Genomic DNA, 19,365 nt, shown 5'->3' on the forward strand with positions numbered 1-19,365 from the left:
TCATAGCTGCCAGCCTCAGGTGTTCACTCAAAGCTGGTCACAGTATCTTTCCCCCATCCACTTGCACTCCCATTTTCCAAAGAAACTATTGAAATTTCCTCATGATATAAATGAAATTAAAATTTCTTCACACCTCTCACTCTCCATAGAGGCTATGCATCATGTTGAAAGACAAAAAAAAAAAAAAAAAAAAAAAAAAAAAGACACACATAATCCTCAGGTTTGTGCCACCAAATAATAAGCATACCTAAGAGAACTTGTATGTTCAGTTCCAAACTACCCCAATAAAACAAATATTGCAACAAACGAAGTCAAATGAATTTTTTTGGTTTCTCAGTGCATATAGTCTATTTCATGTACAATAGTATTATGTCTAAAAAAATAACTATGCTGAGTGAGATAAGTCAAGCAGAGAGAGTCAATTATCATATGGTTTCACTTTTGTGGAGCATAACAAAAAGCATGGAGGACATGGGGAGTTAGAGAGAAGGGGATTGGGGTAAATTGGAAGGGGAGGTGAATCATGAGAGACTATGGACTCTGAAAAACAATCTGAGGGGGTTGAAGTGGCAAGGGGGGGGTGGGAGGTCGGGGTACCAGGTGGTGGGTATTATAGAGGGCACAGATTGCATGGAGCACTGGGTGTGGTGAAAAAATAATGATACTGTTATGCTGAAAATAAATAAATGAAAAAAATAACTTAATTTTAAAAATACTTTATTGCTAAAAAATGCTAACCACCATCTGTGCTTTCAGCAAGACACAACCTTTTTGTTGGTGGAGGATCTTGCCTCAATGTTGATGACTGCTGACTGATTGATTCTGTGGTTGCTGAAGTTCGGAGCAGTTGTGGCAATTCCTTAAAATAAGACAAAAATGAAGTCTGAAGCATCAGTTGACTCTTCCCTTCATTAATTATTTCTCTATAGCATGGGATGCTGTTCGATAGCATTCTACCCACAGTAGAACTTCTTTCAGAATTGAAGTCAATCTTCTCAAACTCTGACACTGCTTTAAAAGCAACTGAGTTTATGTAATGTTCTAAAGCCTTTGTTGTCATTTCAACAGTTTTTACAGCATCTTCACCAGATCCATCTCAAGGAATCACTTTCTTTGCTCATCCATAAGAAATAACTCATCTACTAAAGTTTTATCATAAGATTGCAGCAATTCAGTCACATCTTCTGGCTCTACTTCTGATTTTTAGTACTCTTACTATTTCCACCATCTCTTCAGGTACCTCTTCCACTAAAGTCTTGAATCTCAATGTATACAAAACACAATATATGTGAAGTGTTATAAAGTAAAGCACAATAAAATGAGATGTGCCTATAATCCACAGGTGAAAGCCTTCCACTAATCTTCCCTTTTTCTACAATGATAGCCATGTCTCTACTATTAATATCAGCTCCTCCCCCCAGGATCTGGATTCCACCAATTCTTATCAATACTAGGAGTTCTTCCCATCAGTCATCCAATTCTGCTGAATCTTCAATCTGCCCTCCTTATTATATCCTACCCATCAGTATCATATGTCCACTTTTTAGAGTGTTCCCGTAGGCTTTGGGCGACAGCACGGGGGACTCCATTCTAGGCCCAGCAGGCTCACCCGAAGGCACCGGCCACTGGAAGCCAGTCTGCAGGGGCTTTCTGGCCAATTCTCACAAGCTTTTTGCCTAAATCAACATCTAGAGTGAGTTCTCTTTAGATCTTGTGAGTTATTTCTCTAGAATTATAACTGGGAGTAGTGCTACTGATGAGATGTACAGATACTTAATTTCTTTCCTAGATTGCTTTCCAGAACTAATGTAATAATCTATCCTCTCACCAGTTGGAGAAATATTCCCTTCACCTGATATCCTACACAGCACTTTGTTTTATCTGTCATCCTAATTTTGGCCATTCTGTTTGGTACAGCAAAGCTCTTTGTTGTTATTTTAATTTGCTTTTTGGTGTCTAGTGGTGAGTTCATGTACATAGCCATTCAGACTTTCCTTTCATAAATTGCCTATTCATCTTTTCTGCCTTTTTTTTCCCCATTCAGGTTCCTGCTCTTATTACTTTGCAGGTCTTTCTTGTATAATGTAGATATTAATCTTTTGTGACTTTTATACTTTGAAAATATATTTTCTCAAATTATTATATGTCTGTAAACATTGTCTATGATGTTTTTAGTTAAAAAGAAATATAATTTTATTATAATCAAATACACTTGTTTCTCAAATTCTGTGTTTTGGGGATTCTAATGAGGTCTTTCCTCAACACAAGACCATTGAAGGTGTTTTCCAGCATTTTACTTTATTTTATGAGATCTAAAGTTTTATCTTCACATTAAGATTTTAATATACCTGTTAATGCTCTTCTACACAGTACTGGTCCCTAAAGTCAAACCCCCCAGTACACCAAGCTATCTTTCATTTAGGAGATCTTAATAATTTCTAGAGAATTTTGATACCATATAGATTGAGTACTCCTTTAGTATGAATGTCCACCACATTGATGAAACTAATTGCTAATGTGCCTGTTTTCTTTACTAAACTGCTAAGTCTGCAAGTACAGGCACAGTGTTCCTCTGTTCATTTCTTCATCCCCAGTATATATTATACTACCACATAAAACATAGCAGACCCTTAAGCATTTGTTTTATAAAAGGAAGATAATCATATTCTTTTCATTTATCTATAAATCTTGGAAAGAAATAAAGTAATGTGGTGTCAAATTTGGATTCTCAGAACAGAACCTCCACCTTCTTGGTCTGTAGCTAAAGACAGGTTAACAATCCTCTCTAGTTTAAAAGAATGTCCCACAGCAGAAAAGAACAGGACAAAAAGAAGGAGCGAGAAATTAAAAATCAGGTACATGATCTCAGGGTCATGAAATTGAGCCCCACATTGGGCCCTGTCCTGGGTATGGAGCCTGCTTAAGATTCTCTTTCCTTCTGCCCTTCCCACCACTCCCTGACTTTCTCTGTCTCCCTCAAAAAAATAAATAAAGAAAAGAAAAAATCATGTAAAGGAAAAGTGTCAAAGAAGTAAAATTCAAGAAGGAGATATGGATGTCAAGGATTAAAGTGCCAAAGAGGTCAACATGGACCTGGGGAGAAGGGTGGGGATAAAACAACAATGTTAGAGGTAAGGGTTTTGGAGCCAGGCTGCTAGGGTTCAAATGGATTCATATCCAATTAAGAGCTGGAGAACTTTAGGCAATTTACTTCATCAGTGAAACACAGACAATAGTGTACACTATGGAAGATTACACTGAAAACAGAAGTCAAAATATCAGATCCCAAGTATAGAGAACTTCATAATAACAATGAGAAGCCCTGGGGCCTGGGTGTAATAAGGCAACTTAAAATGATACAGAAGGTAGTAAATGCCATTTGGAGAGAAGCATCTGGGATGTTACTGAGACAGGAATTATGTAATATTTCATGAAATTCAGGCAGTGTCTTTCTCTAAGTCTGTATCAGGGAGAGAATCATTCACTAAAATTTTGTAAATGGAATGTCCTCCAGTTTGTTCTCACTGTCATCTTCCTCTGATTCTGTGTTGGGTTTAAAGACTAGTAACAGAAGGGAGGTGTTGCTGTCAGGAGGAAAGAAGTCTGGAGAAGGGTATAAGACTAAATTATAAAGGATGTTATATTAAGAGTTTGGTCTTGCAATAAGTTTTCAAAGAATACAAACAGAATTGCATTTTAGCAAATGAGTCTGGAAACAATGTGATAACAGGACTCAGAGGGCAACCACTTCTATGGTTAGATGATCACTTCACATTTAAGGCCTCTCTCATGGACAGTTAGGTGGGTTTTGACACGAACCAGGTTTCATGTTTGAGATGAGAAAGGGATGAAATTAAATGTTATATTAAGAGTTTGGTCTTGCAATAAGTTTTCAAAGAATACAAACAGAATTGCATTTTAGCAAATGAGTCTGAAAACAATGTGATAACAGGACTCAGAGGGCAACTACTTCTATGGTTAGATGATCACTTCACATTTAAGGCCTCTCTCATGGACAGTTAGGTGGGTTTTGACACGAACCAGGTTTCATGTTTGAGATGAGAAAGGGATGAAATTAAAGTGAAATATCCAGATGTGATCAGGAGAGAGACAAACCACAAGAGACTCTTAAATCTCACAAAACAAACTGAGGGTTGCTGGGGGGAGAGGGGTTGGGATAGGGTGATGGATTATGGACATTGGGGAGGGTATGTGCTATGGTGAATGCTATGAAGTGTTTAAACCTGGCGATTCACAGACCTGTACCCCTGGGACTAAAAATACATTATATGTTTATTAAAATAAAATTTTTTAAAAAGTGGAATATCTTAGCAAGCGTAAGCCAAAAATCCTGAGTTCAGCAGAGGGATGTAAAATCTCCCTTAGGAAGACTGTCATAAGAAACTATTCCCGAAGTGCCAGGAGGGGGGGACATCTAATTTTTATATTTTATGACTATATACTATGCACAGTTGGAAAACCTAAAAGGAACTTGTTTTTAGGTTATAAATTCTAATTTTCTCTGCAAAAAAGCACTAATTATTAAAATGGATATAGACTTTAAAACATGTAATTATCCTATTGATCTATATAATAATCTGATAATAATAAACAGGACATATTTCCCATTTAAATGTTTTTCATGAAAAAAATAAAGGTTAAGATGAAGGAGTGAAAAGACAAATGGAAGAAGAAAATTTTAATTGAAGCTTCAATGTAGGAAAGCCTGAATTTCAACTCCCTTTTGAAGAGTGCTGAGCAAATTCAGCTTTGCTTTATGAAATAACCTTGTGTCTACTTTCAGAATGGAAATATATTTGCTGATGCATAAGTTTTTCTAAATTAAGAGATCGGGATATTAACATTTTCATGTCTTTGAAATACTGCCATTTTTTTCTATTTCTTTCCCACTCAACTGAATAGTAAATTGAAAGTTTAAAAATACGCATTTATGGATTCAATGAAATTATTTTAATTTTAATTTTAAATTTACCTTTAATAGAAGTGAAACATTTCTGTGCACATCCTAAAGCTTAAGCCTGACACCTCTGGTCAGAAGCTCCTAAAAACAGAGTCTTTCACTCAGAGCTAGATCCCATGTGTTGAGTACAGTGCCTGGAATACAAAATTGGTAAATATTTCTTGATGAACATTGACAGAATGAAGGAAAGAAGGAATAGATTATTAATGTTAATTTTCTTCAATATGTGCCAGACAAAATGACCTCAAATAGTGGTATTTTTCTGTGTGAGAATAGGTGTTATTCATTGGCTTTCTTGCTGTTTTCTCCTCATAATACATTTTGGTCTTCTATACTATCTAAGGGCTGCCATTTCTAGCTTTTGGAAAACTCTTCAAATTGTTTTGAAATATGTAGTTTACTGATAATCTTTAGAAAGCATATATTCCTCATTAATAGAAAAATATATATATTCATGTAATGTGTAATAACATCACCAGGGGAAATGTGTTAAGCCTATTGTGAGCAATTTCTTGACTTTGCACTCTGAGATACATGTACCGAATAATAATAATGATGATGATGATAATGATAATGATAATAATAATAAAATAACAAAAGCAAATTGACCCCCAGACTAAGACAGATAGCAGGAGCAGATTACATGAGGAAATCTGAGGGAATTAAATGTGGTAAGAAAATTCAAATACTGAAAAATTTTACTTCATAAATAGTTCAACTATAAATGAAATAGTTAAATAGCTAAATATATATGAAAAACATGTAGAATAAGTGCTATTTTCTGTTTTTTTCTCCAGGCCCATCAAAATTGCCAAGTTGCTTTAGAAATAAATGTAGGATTGGTGTGGTGCTCTGTAAATGTCCCATTTTTAAAAAGTCTTTCTGGAAAAATATGGTAGGAAACTGTATATTATATCAAAAAAATCTTATTTTTCTTGGTTTTGTTTTTTAGGGTCAACTCCAGTACCCACAAGTAAGTTCCTTTGCATCTCTTCTTTCTAGTATATGTCAGTCTCCTGTAGAATCCAAGGAATTTTTCACAAAATGCCTTTTTCAACTCAGGCTCTCTATTTCAATTCAGTCTCACATATCTGTCTCCTTTCCCTTTTTCCTTTTTATCCAGAAGTTCCACAGTTCACTGAGAAATTTTTACACAGTGAAATGTTTAAATCACTAACTGAAGCAACAATTAATAACAGAAGCATTTCCCAATATTTAATATATTTTATGTATATGTTTAAAAAGAACAGAAGCAATAAAGTAACCTAAAAAGATAATTGGAAGAAATTAATTGATGAATTTAGGGAATTTTGGTTTAAAGTAAGACAACAGTTACAATCCTTCAGGAGTTTTAATTTCCAACAAGATGGTGAGTGACAAAAGGTGGTCATTGGAGAGGATTGATAGACCCCTGCCCAGCCCTCTTAAGTTCTGTCTTTGCCAGAACTAAAACCCCTATGCACATGTCATAGATGATTTGATGGCCCTGAGGTCCAGATCACTGATGTACTTAAGAAAATATTATCAACATAAAATATATACCATGTACAAAAATAAAACATTAAAATGAAATATTTAATTTTAGAAAATTCTGTAGTAATGACTAATAATTTCCTCTTCAATAAAAATACCTTGGTCTCAAGCAATGTTAAGAGACTACTATTATCCCTTATACAGGGAAAATGAGAGCTTATCATTCCTTCTTCCTGCTGTGAGAGTAGTGTCATTTTTAAAGAACTCACCCTTGTGATTAAAAGAAAATTAACATAAAGGGAAATGATGCTGGGGCACCTGGCTGGCTCAGCTGGGGGGGTCTTGTGACTCTTAATCTTGAAGTTGTGAATTTAAGTCCCATGTTTAGTGCAGAGATAATTCAATAAAATCTCTTTTTAAAATGGGGGGAGATCACAAAATATTTTGCTTATCATAAAATTGTTATTTATCTTGAAAAACAGTATTCAGAGTTTTAAATATGAACAGGAAGATTGAAGAGAATAAAATAAGAAAGAGAGTTGTGGCAGATCAAACAAAAGAAAGGAGAGACGTGGTATTGTGTAAATATCAATCTACTGAAAGCTTTCAATTCCGGACTCAGGAAAGAAGTGAAAAACTAAAATGGGCTTCATCTACTCAACTGTTCCTGAAGGCTTATCAAACTTAGGGTTCAGAAAAACCAAAAACCAAAAGTCATTCTTAAAATAATAATATTCAACCCATAGCATACTTCAATATAACTGTGAGAGCTTGCTATTTCTTAGAAAAATAATTTATGGTCTAAAAAAAAAAAAATTATGGTTTAAATAGTAACTCAGTCACTGATCCAGTATCTGTGATCTAAGTTATTTCTTTAGTTTATTTCAGCTATATGTTTATTATAGACTCCTGGTAAGTCTGAAAAATGTTCTAAAAAACATACTGAACAAGTGAAAAGGAAATACTTAAAAATAAATGAGCTGAATATATAGAAAGAAAATCAAAGAGAAAAATGATTTTTTAAGTAAAATGATGTTACAGCAACCAACCCTCTGAGAGATATCAATGCTCCCTATCAAATGGCCATCCCACAACCCACCACTATTACAATAAGAGGACATGATTAATACAAACGGGATGCTAATCTCTGTCATCTCTCATCTAAAAAGCTCACTTTTATTGCTCCTTTTCTAAGACTATAGAATAGGAATTAATCTTCATGGGGGGAATTTTTTTTAATACGTTGTTCTTATTTCTGTCTGTCAATATCTTTAATATCCATTCATATGTTTTCTTCCTATTTGTTAATTCCACTAATCAAAGGTATTCTGAGGGTTCTGGGAAAATTTCTGATATGATTATTTTTACTTTTACCTTGAGACTGGTGTATTTACCCAATATTCCTTCAGTTTATTATGTTTCCTAAAAGGAAATCCATCACTTATCCAAAAGAATAAATAAAAGACAAATGATTTCCTTGGAATGATTATAAGAGGTTATCAGGAAAAACTAACAAAATCTCCAACAGAATCTATAAGAGATGTAAAAATCTTAGACTAGGAAATGTGGAAAATGGAGGAGTTAAAGAACATGTATGAAAGATGACTTAATCTAAATGACTTCAAATTCCGAAACAGCTGAGAAAATAGAATCTGGAACTGACTTTCCTCTCTTCCCTCTCCCGCAAGCTTTACTTTGAATAAAATTGTAGCATTTCAGACAAAAATGTAGTAAAATTAAGAGTAATCTATCATTAGAAATTATTCAAAAACTCCAACCAAGACACCCATTTTTTTGTGTTTTGACTTCAGAAAAATATGTGATAAAATGCAGAGATAATTTTTCTCCTTAAGTGATGGTTTCCTCAAGAACCAATCACTTCTAACACAATAATTTCGATCTCATATTTAACCCTTTATCTCCTTGCTGTCAACATATGTTTTAGTTAAAACAAGATGGGATTGGGAGGGAGACAAACCATAAGTGACTCTTAATCTCACAAAACAAACTGAGGGTTGCTGGGGGGAGGGGGTTTGGGAGAAGGGGGTGGGATTATGGACATTGGGGAGGGTATGTGCTTTGGTGAGTGCTGTGAAGTATGTAAACCTGGTGATTCACAGACCTGTACCCCTGGGGATAAAAATATATGTTTATAAAAAATAAAAAATTTAAAAAATTTAAAAAAAAATATTTTGTAAAAGACAATTCCCCAGATTAATGGAAAAAATAATGCCTGAATCTGAGACAATCATTACCAATGCTTAAGTAGCTTATCAACATTAGTGAACATATTGTACAAACAAACAAACAAAAAAAATAGAGCTATAAACAACAATAAGGAAATAGGGGAAAGGAGACAAGAAGAAAAATGAATGAAAGAAGTGAAGAAGAAGAAAGAGGAGGAGGAGTGGGGGGGAGAGAGAGAACATGTTAAATGTCTCTGAACGGTTTCAGCCATAAGACTGAGTAAAATAATAAAAGACTTAAAGTGGGCCTCCTTCTCTCCAATACAATGATGGGAACATGAGAACAAAGAAAGAAATCCTGCTTTCACATTCTATTTGTCTTAGTTTAGGGTGCTATACAAAGTACCATAGATCAAGTAGCTTACAAACAGTAAAAATTTATTTTTCATAGTACTGAAGGCTGGAAGTCTGGTATCAGGGTGCTAGTATGGTCAGGTTCTGGTGAGAAACCCCCTCCAGGTTGCAGAATGCCATCTCCTTACTGTAGCAAAAAATGGGAGACCTCTCTCTGGGGTCCTTTATAGGGATACTAATATTATCCATTCATAAGAATGCCACCCCCACGGTCTCATTACCTCCTAAAAGCCCAACCTCTACCTACCATCACATTGGGAATTAAGATTCAACATATAAATCTGGGAGGGACACAAACACCAAGTCCATTGTACCAGCTTATTGTGGCAAAAAATATAAATGCATAAAGGAAAAGGTATTGCTTCATGGTCTCATTTCTGAGACGACCTTATGAGGATGAACCAGATTCTTGACCCAAGAAAATATTTATTTATTTATTTTTATTTTATTTTGCTTTTTTTTAATTTTTAAAAGATTTCATTTATTTATTTATTTATTTCACAGACAGAGATTACAAGTAGGCAGAGACACAGGCAGAGAGAAGAGGAAACAGGCTCCCTGCTGAGCAGATAGCCTGATGTGGGTCTCGATCCCAGGACCCTGGGATCATGACCTGGCTGAAGGGAGAGGATTTAGCCCACTGAGCCACCCAAGCACCTCTTATTTTGCTTTTTATTTCCATGTTACATTTATTTTTTAATTTTTTTTAAAAAAAGATTTTATTTTTTTATTTTACAGACAGAGATCACAAGTAGGCAGAGAGGCTGGCAGAGAGAGAGAGAGGAAGGGAAGCAGGCTCCCTGCTGAGCAGAGAGCCTGGCACAGGGCTTGATCCCGGGAACCTGGGATCATGACCTGAGCTGAAGGCAAAGGCTTTAACCCACTGAGTCACCCAGGCACCCCCACATATATTTATTTTTTAAATGTAGATTTTATTTTATTTTATTTTTTTACTTTTTTTATGTTATGTTAGTCACTCTACAGTACTTCATTAGTTTCCAATGTAGTGTTCCATGATTCATCATTCACGCACAGCACCTGGGGCTCCTTACAATAGGTGCCCTCCTTAATACCCATCACCAGGCTAACCTATCTCCCCACCCCGTCCTTCTAATACTCTCAGTCTGTTTCCCAGAGTCCATAGTCTTTCATGGTTCATCTCCCCCTCTGATTCCACCCTTCTTTTTCCTAATGTCATTCCTTGCCATTCCTTATGTTCCACATATAAGTGAAACCATATGACAATTGTCTTTCTCTGCTTGACTTATTTCACTTAGCATAATCCCTTTCAGATCTATCCACGTTGATGCAAACGGTGGCAATTCATCCTTTCTGATGGCTGAGTAATATTCCATTGTATGTATGGACCATATCTCCTTCATCCATTTATCTCTTGAAGGGCATCTCAACTACTCCCACAGTTTGGCTATTGTGGACATTGCTGCTATGAACACTGGGGCACATGTGCCCCTTCTTTTTATTATATCTGTATCTTTAGGGTAAATACCCAGCAGTGCAATACCAATGGCATTTTTCAAAGAACTGGAACAAATAATCCTAAAATTTGTACAGAACCAGAAAAGACCCTGAATCGCCAAGGAAATGTTGAAAAGGAAAAACAAACCTGAGAGCACCACATTGTCTGATTTCCAGCTCTATTACAAAGCTGTGATCACCAAGGAAGCATGGCACTGGCACAAAAACAGACACACAGATCAATGGAAGAGAATAGAGAGCCCAGATATGGACCCTCAACTCTATGGTCAACTAATCTTCTGCAAACAATAGAATATTCAAATTATTATTTTTGTCTGTACTTTTTCTGTCCCCCAGTGTCCTCTGTGTTCTCTAATAATGCATTGTTTCTCAATTCCATTGTCCATAGGTCACCCATCCATTCTTCTGTGCTCAGTTTTTTTTGTTTTGTTTTGTTTTGTTTTGTTTTACTTCTAATTCTGTTGGACCTTGAGTTCCATTGTCTTTTCGCTCAACTCTTTAGTTTTTTTATAAATTCTGAAAGGAGGGACATTCCTTAGAGGGCAAAGAAATGATCTCCTGTGACTTGTTAAAAAGTCATTAACAGAAACTAACCAGCGTTTAGAGCACCAGAGTTTACCACACCAGAGTTTACCACACCAGAGTTTACAGCAACAGAAGATGGGGGACAAAAGAAGAAAATATATTTTTAAAATTAAAGAGAATTTGTGAAATTCAAGGCAGCAAATTTAGAATTTGTAACAGGTTCTGATAGGTTTCCAATTCTAGCAATAATGAGAGAAAATGAAGCACTTTTCCCTCCTATTTCCTTTCTAAAGTCTCAGCTGTCAATCCTGAAATAATTCTGAGATCAGTTCCAGCCTCACTCTACTGCAGTCCAGAAAAAGTAATGCTTAAGCAGATAATGTACAAGAGACACACTCATCCAATCCCTGATTGAAGGTCAGCAACTGGCCTTGGTTCTGACTACAGAGTGTGAAGCAGTCCTGTGAACTTGCCGAGCTCTGCTCTCCTGCCCTGGAAGCCAGTCCTGCCAGCACAGGCCTCATCCAGAGACCCAGAGTACACTCACTCAGGAACCCAGTGGGATCTACACCCCCAGGCAATAGGCCTACTGTTGCCTGACTTGACTGCAGACCCAGAAATGGCCCTATGACTTAACTCCAGCCTTGCTTGAGTGTAGTCTAAAGGAGGCTTATCCACCTGGAGATTGAGGAGGAACCATATCTACCTCACCCCCATAACAGACCTGCCAAACACAAACTCAACTGTAGATCTGGCAACAGCCACATGACAGCTTCATCTCCACTTGCCTGAGATCCCAGAGGCAGTCCCATCACTCTTTTTTTTTTTTTTTTTTTTTAAAGATTTTATTTATTTATTTGTCAGAGAGAGAGGGAGTGAACACGAGCACAGGCAGACAGAGTGGAAGGCAGAGTCAGAGGGAGAAGCAGGCTCCCTGCGGAGCAAGGAGCCCGATGTGGGACTCGATCCCAGGACGCTGGGATCATGACCTGAGCCGAAGGCAGCTGCTTAACCAACTGAGCCACCCAGGCGTCCCCAGTCCCATCACTCTTAAAACTGACAGGTAAAGAACTTTATCTAATGAAATTAGTCTGTATAGACAGGAAAAGGTGTTTTTTTCCCTTCAAATGCATAGAAATCAATGCAAGGTTACATAGACCGTGAAGAATCAGGCAAATCTGACACCACCAGAGGAACCTAGAAAAGCTCCAGTAACCACCCAAAGATATGAAGACCTATGAATTGCTTAACAAATAATTTTAAAAAAAAACCCACAAAACAGTCTTTTTTAAAAAATTTATTTATTTGACAGAGATCAAGTAGACGGAGAGGCAGGCAGAGAGAGAGAGAGAGAGGGAAACAGGCTCCCTGCTGAGCAGAGAGCCTGATGTGGGACTCGATCCCAGGACCCCGAGATCATGACCTGAGCCGAAGGCAGCAGCTTAACCCACTGAGCCACCCAGGCGCCCAACACAAAAACAGTCTTAAGGAAGTTCAGCAAGTTACAAGACTTATGTGACTCAATGAAATCTGGAAAACAACATGAGAACAAAATGAGAAACTCAACAAAGACAGAAATCACAAAAAAGCATCAAACAGGAATTTTAAAGCTGAAAAATACAATGAATGAAGTGAGAAATGCAATAAAGAGCATTGTCAGCACAATTGATCAAGCAGAAAAAAAATCTGTTATCTCAAAGATGGGTTATCTGAAATTATGTGGTAAGAGAACAAAGAAAAGAGAACGAAGAAGAAGACAAAAGAAGGACAAAGTTATGAAATACCATCAAATGAAGGAATTTATGCATATGGGAATCCCAGAAGAAAGGGAAAAAGAGATAGAAAAATTATTTAAAGAAATAATGGCTAATAACTTCCCAAATCATATGGATATACAAATATATGAAGCTTATAAGTCTCCAAGCAGATATAACCCAAAGGGATCTTTTCCAAGTCACAGTATAATAAAACTAAATGAAAACATATAATAAAAATAAAATAAAATATTTACTTGTTGAATAGCTGACATTTAATGTAAATAGAAGGAAATTCTTACAAAATTTTATTATAGAGCCTATTTTAATCTACCTAATATACGCACATATCCAGACTGAAAGATTCTGAAAAATATGTTTTAAATAATTATGAAAAGTAAAAATGTCAAGTGAAAGAGAAAGTGAAATATCATATGTTGTACCTGTGGTTAATTACTTCAAAAATAAATAAATTTTCAGGAAAAAAAAAAAATTTGAAAGCAACAAGAGAAAAAAAAAAAACTTGTCACATACATGAAACTCTTCACAAGGCTATTCATGGATTTCTCATCAAAAAACCTTGCAGGACAAGGGAGAGTGATTTGATACATTCAAAGTGCTGAAAAAAAATCAACCAAGAATACTTTACCCAGCAAAGCTATCCTTTGGAAATAAAGGAGAAAAAAAAGAAAAACAAAAGCAGGAGTGCATCACCTAGACTGCCGTACAAGAAATTTTGAAAGGACTTATTCACTTGCAATTAAGGATAATAATAATATGAAAATATAAAACACTGTGGTAAAAGTAGTATGTAGGGGGACCTGTGTGGCTCAGTCCATTAAGCCTTCAGTTCAGGTGCTGATCCTGGGGTTCTAGGTTTGAGCCCCACACTGGGCTCAGTGGAGAGCCTACCTCTCCCTCTCCCTTTGCCCATCCTCCCTACTTGTGCTTTCTTGCTCCCTCTCTCTCTCTCTCATTCTCAAATAAATGAAAAAAATCTTTTAAAAATGTAGTCTAATTCATAATAGTCAAATTCTAATACTGATGTGTAAGACACTTAAAAAAATATTAAAAATTATGACATCTAAAATTTGTTAGTAGACACTATATGAAAAGATGTAGGGACGCCTGGGTGGCTCAGTGGGTTAAAGCCTCTGACTTCGGCTCAGGTCATGATTCCAGGGTCCTGAGATCGAGCCCCACATCGGTCTCTCTGCTCAGCAGGGAGCCTGCTTCCCTTCCCCTCTCTCTGCCTGCCTCTCTGCCTATTTGTGATCTGTTTGTCAAATAAATAATTTTTTTTTAAAAAAGATGTAAATTATGGTCTCAAAAACATAAAATGTGGGGAAGAAGAATAAAATTGTAGATTTTTCATATATGATCAAAATTACATTGTTATTAGCCAAAAATAGACTGTTATAACTATAAGATTTTTATGTAAACTTCCCAGTAATCACAAAACAAAAATCTAGAGTAGATACATAAATGGCGAAGAGAAGAGAAGCACAGAAATATAGAAAATCATAAAATAAAACAAGAAGATAGGAAGAGAGGGATAAAAGAACAAATGAACCAAAAACACCCAGAAGTGAATAAGATAACAAGTGTAAATCCTTAGCTCTCAATAACTAATTTAGAGGTAAGCAGATTAAATTCTCCAATAATAGAATGACTGAATGAAAAAAAAAAATTCACCCAATTATAATGCTGCCTACAGGTGGTTCAGTGGGTTAAGCCTCTGCGTTCATCTCAGGTCATGATCTCAGGGTCATGGGATCGAGCCCCGCATCTGGATCTCTGCTCTGCAAGGAGCTTGCTTCCCTCTCTCTCTCTGCCTGCCTCTCTGCCTACTTGTGATCTCTGTCTGTTAAATAAATAAATAGAATCTTAAAAAAAAAAATAATGCTGCCTACAAGAGACACATTGCAGCTTTAAGCAAACAGTTAGTCTGAAAGTGAAGGATGGAAAATATTCTACACAAATGGAAACTAAAAGAGAACAGGGAAGACTATACGTAAACAGATAAAATAGACTTGAAGTCAAATACTGCAACAAGAAATAAAATTTGTTATGTAATGGTAAATGGGTCAGTTCATCAAGAGGACATAATAATTTTAAATATATATGCACTTGGGCGCCTGGGTGGCTCAGTTGGTTGGACGACTGCCTTCAGCTCAGGTCATGATCCTGGAGTCCCGGGATCGAGTCCCACATCGGGCTCCCAGCTCCATGGGGAGTCTGCTTCTCCCTCTGACCTCCTTGCTCATGTTCTCTCTCACTGTCTCTCTCTCAAATAAATAAATAATATATATATATGCACTCAATATAGACCACCTAAGTATATTAAGCAAATACAAACAGATCAGAAAGGAGAAATTGGTAACAATACAAAAATAGTAGGGGATTTCAATAATTCACTTTCAAAAATGGATGGACCCTCCAGACAAAATAAATAAGGAGATATTTGACTAGAACTATATACTTTTGACAAGTGGACCTAAGAGGCATATACACAGCACTCCGTCCCATAGCTGCAGAACACATATGCTATTTTATTACTTATAGAATATTATCTAGACTAGGTAATAAATTCGGTCATAAAACAAGACTTACAAATTTAAGAAGACTGAAATTATACCAAGTATCTTTTCCTATCACAATGGTATGACTAGAAATCAATAACAGGGTAAAAACTGGAAAATTCAGTCTATGAAAATCAAACATTCTTTTTTTATTTATTTTATTTTTTTATAAACGTATAATGTATTTTTATCCCCAGGAGTACAGGTCTGTGAATCGCCAGGTTTACACACTTCACAGCACTCACCATAGCACATACCCTCCCCAATGTCCAAAACCCCACCCCCTTTTCCCGACCCCCCCCCCAGCAACCCTCAGTTTGTTTTGTGAGATTAAGAGTCACTTATGGTTTGTCTCCCTCCCAATGCCATCTTGTTTCATTTATTCTTCTCCTAACCCCCTAACCCACATGTTGCATCTCCATTTCCTCATATCAGGGAGATCATATGATATTTTTCTTTCTCTGATTGACTTATGAAAATTTAAGATTCTTGACCAACCAATGGGTTAAAAAAGTAATTTAAAAAATGATCTCTGAGGGGAGACAAGATGGCAGGGAAGTAGGAGGAGGCGCCCATTCTACCTGCACCCTAAAGTGAGCTGATTACCTTCAAAGATCTCCAATCACCCACGAAATCAGCCTGAGATCAGAATTATACACGTCTGGATCTCTACTGGAGCAGAAGACGCCAGTGTGCAGGTAAAGCAGAGTGGGAAAGTCGGATTGATATGGGAAGATAAACAAAAGGGGGAGGGAGCCACCAGAGGTGACCCATTGGAAAGTAATATCCCCATACGAGAGTGCCCTGTGCCTGGGGACCAGAATTAACTCAGGAGTCTGGTAGAAAGCGCTCAAAAAGAGCAAAGGATCACTGGGGGGGGGGAGAATTGAGGGAATCGGGGTGTTAGGGTCAGGGCTTAAGTCCCCAGACCCAGGACAGCCACCCCTGGCACAGAGCCAGAGAGAGTGCAGCAGAGAAACCAGGTCTCAGTCTCTGAACCACCAGCGCGCCTGAGAGTGCATGGTGTCCAGCTCCCGTGAGGGACTGGGAGCCTCACCAGCCAACAAGAGCACAGCCTTTTTGCAGTTCCCACGCAAGTGCCCACCCCTGAGAGAGGTGCACACAAATGCCAGCCAGGTGCTCTCAGACTGGAAAGACCAGGCACTCCCAGCCCTGGCCAGCTGGAATATCTCAGTGTGTGATCGCTGTTTGGAACTTCTCTGGCAGTCTGGAGCTGCCCAGACAGCCGCTGCTGCCATGGTTTTGGGTACAAACAAAAAATCCTGAGTCCCCAGGGACCGTGACTGGGAACCTGCTATGCCAAGGGCCAAGGGGGTATTTATATGGGCTCTGCAGCTGGACTGAGGCTTCTCTCTGAGAGGGAGGTCAGGGTGCAGTTTTCTTTCCTCTAAACCTACAAAAACCATCAAAAGCGGTCAAGGCGAGAGAGAAAAACAAAAGTGAACAAATATAAAAACCTCCAGAGAACAAAATCCTGAAAAAAACAGTTTCCTCAGAGCCCACCCCCTTGAGGGGGGCGGGAGGACTTAGCTGAGAGAACTTCAGGAACTGAAAATCCACATGGCAGGCCCCTCCCCCAGAAAACCAACCAGGAAAGGAAAAAAAAAAAAAAAACAAAACAAAAAGATGACAAGAGAACAGCCACCACTACTTCATAGGACAATTTTTATTATTAATTCGATCCCACTATTCTGGCTCATTTTTTATATAGTTAATTTTTTATTATTATATAGATATTTTTTAACCTATTTACCATCACAGTGAGATGTCCAGTACATCAAATTCCATAATAACCTTCTAACTTAAACTTTTTGATACATACACCTGTGTTTTCCTTTTGTATTTCTATTTTTTATATTTCTCTTTTTAATTTTAGTTTAGTTTAGTTTATTCCTTTTTTTAAATTTTTATTTTCTAATATTCATATAGAGTTAAACTTCAAGGTAATCCCCTTTCCCCAAAAAATGCCACCCCTATAGGTAAACCAATTCCTAATCCCCCCTTATCTTAGGAAAGATGAATCCTTTAAGAAAGATATCAAGATACATCCAGGAAGAATCAAAACAACCTTCCTTACTCACACTGAGAATTTACAACCACTCTCCCATCTTTTTCTTCCACCAATATTTCTGTGTTTTTGTGTTTGTCCTGATAGTATATAAATCTTACACTCAGGGTTCTTTTTGACGAGGTTCTTCCTTTATTTGCATATATATATATGCAAATATATATATATATATTTTTTTCTCTTGTCATATACTTTTATCAGTCTTTTTGGTTGTCCATGTCTGTATACTTCATAAATCTTAACTTGGGGCCCATTTGGGCTAAACCTTCTCTTTTATCTCACCTTTCTTTCCTGTCTCTCTCCCTCTCTCTTTTTTTCTTTTCCTTTTCTTTTTCCTCACATTTGGGTGGGGAACCCTGATTGCTCAGGAGCATTCCATGGTGCACCTTGACTGCACTACAGTCGATACACCCAGCTACACCCGTTCATCCATCTCTCACCAAAATGACTAGGAGGAAGAATGCCCAACAGAATAAATATACAGAGGATGGACCTTCTGCAACAGAGCTAATGGCTATCAACATAGACAATATGTCAGAAAGAGAATTCAGGCTAACAATTATCCAAGCAATAGCTAGGTTGGAGAAAGCCATGGGTGACCAATCAGAATTGATTAGGGCCAAACTGAAAACACCAGAGATAATGTTTTCAATATTAGGGAAGAGCGGAAAGCTACCAGGAATGAGCTTCACAATGCTCTCAATGAGTTCCAATCTAATCTAAATTCTCTCAACTCTAACTGAGACAGAAGATTGAATTAGTGATCTGGAGGACAAACAGATAGAACGGATCAGGAGGAAGCCTGGAACAAACAGCTTAGAAGCCACGAAAACAGAATCAGGGAAATAAATGATGCCATGAAACGTTCCAACGTCAGAATTATTGGAATCCCTGAAGGGGAGGAGAAAGAAGTCTAGAAGATAGAGTGGAACAAGTTCTTCATGAAAATTTTCCAAATCTCGTAAATGGAACCAGCATTCATGTACTAGAGGCCGAAAGGTTTCCCCCCAAGATTACAGATTCTTGAAAGTCCTCGAGACACAAGGATGAAGAATTAAAATTGTAGGCAGAACCTCTTGAAAGCAGCTAGGACAAAGAAGATCCTTACGTGCAGAGGAAAGCCCATCAGAATAACGTCAGACCTGTCCACAGAGACCTGGCAAGCCAGAAAGGGCTGGCAAGATATATTCATGGCATTAAATGAGAAGAACATGCATCCAAGAATACTTTATCCAGCAAGACTGACATTCAAAATGGATGGAGAGATAGAGTTTCCAAAACTGGCAAGGCTTAAAAGACTATGCAACCACCAAGCCGATACTGCAGGAAATATTAAGGGGGCTTTTTAAAGGAGGAAAAAGCCCAAGAATAGCACTGAACAGAAATATAAAGACAATCTACAGAAAGACAGACTTCAAAGGTAACATGATGTCAATAAAAACATATCCATCAATAATCACCCTCAAGGTGAATGGCCGAAATGCGACCATAAAATCGCACAGGGTTGCAGATTGGATAAAACGACAGGACCCATCCATATGTTGTCTACAAGAGACCCATTTTGAACTTAATGATACACCCAGACTGAAAGTGAAGGGATGGAGAAGCATCTTTCATGCCAATGGGCCTCAAAAAAAGGCTGGAGTAGCAATTGTCATATGAGACAAATTTGATTTTAAACTAAAGACTGTAGTCAGAGATCCAGAAGGACACTACATCATTCTTAAAGGGACTATCCACCAAGATGATCTAACAATTGTAAATATCTATGCCCCCAATATGGGAGCATCCAATTACATAAGAAAACTGTTAATCAAGATAAAGAGTCATATGGATATGAATACACTAATCGTTGGAGATCTTA

General features: G+C 37.3%; 1 protein-coding gene across 1 annotated transcript in view; it reads left to right on the forward strand.

Annotated features, from left to right (window-relative positions):
* LOC131833235 (uncharacterized) overlaps positions 1 to 19,365 on the forward strand; it is a 67,437-nt gene that overhangs the window by 32,625 nt on the left and 15,447 nt on the right. The window contains exon 3 of the mRNA XM_059176393.1: positions 5,934 to 5,954. The gene's annotated coding sequence lies outside the window, so the exon portion shown is untranslated. The remainder of the gene's footprint in view (positions 1 to 5,933; positions 5,955 to 19,365) is intronic.

This window comes from Mustela lutreola, chromosome 6 (assembly GCF_030435805.1).
Source record: "Mustela lutreola isolate mMusLut2 chromosome 6, mMusLut2.pri, whole genome shotgun sequence".
Classification (NCBI taxonomy): domain Eukaryota; kingdom Metazoa; phylum Chordata; class Mammalia; order Carnivora; family Mustelidae; genus Mustela; species Mustela lutreola.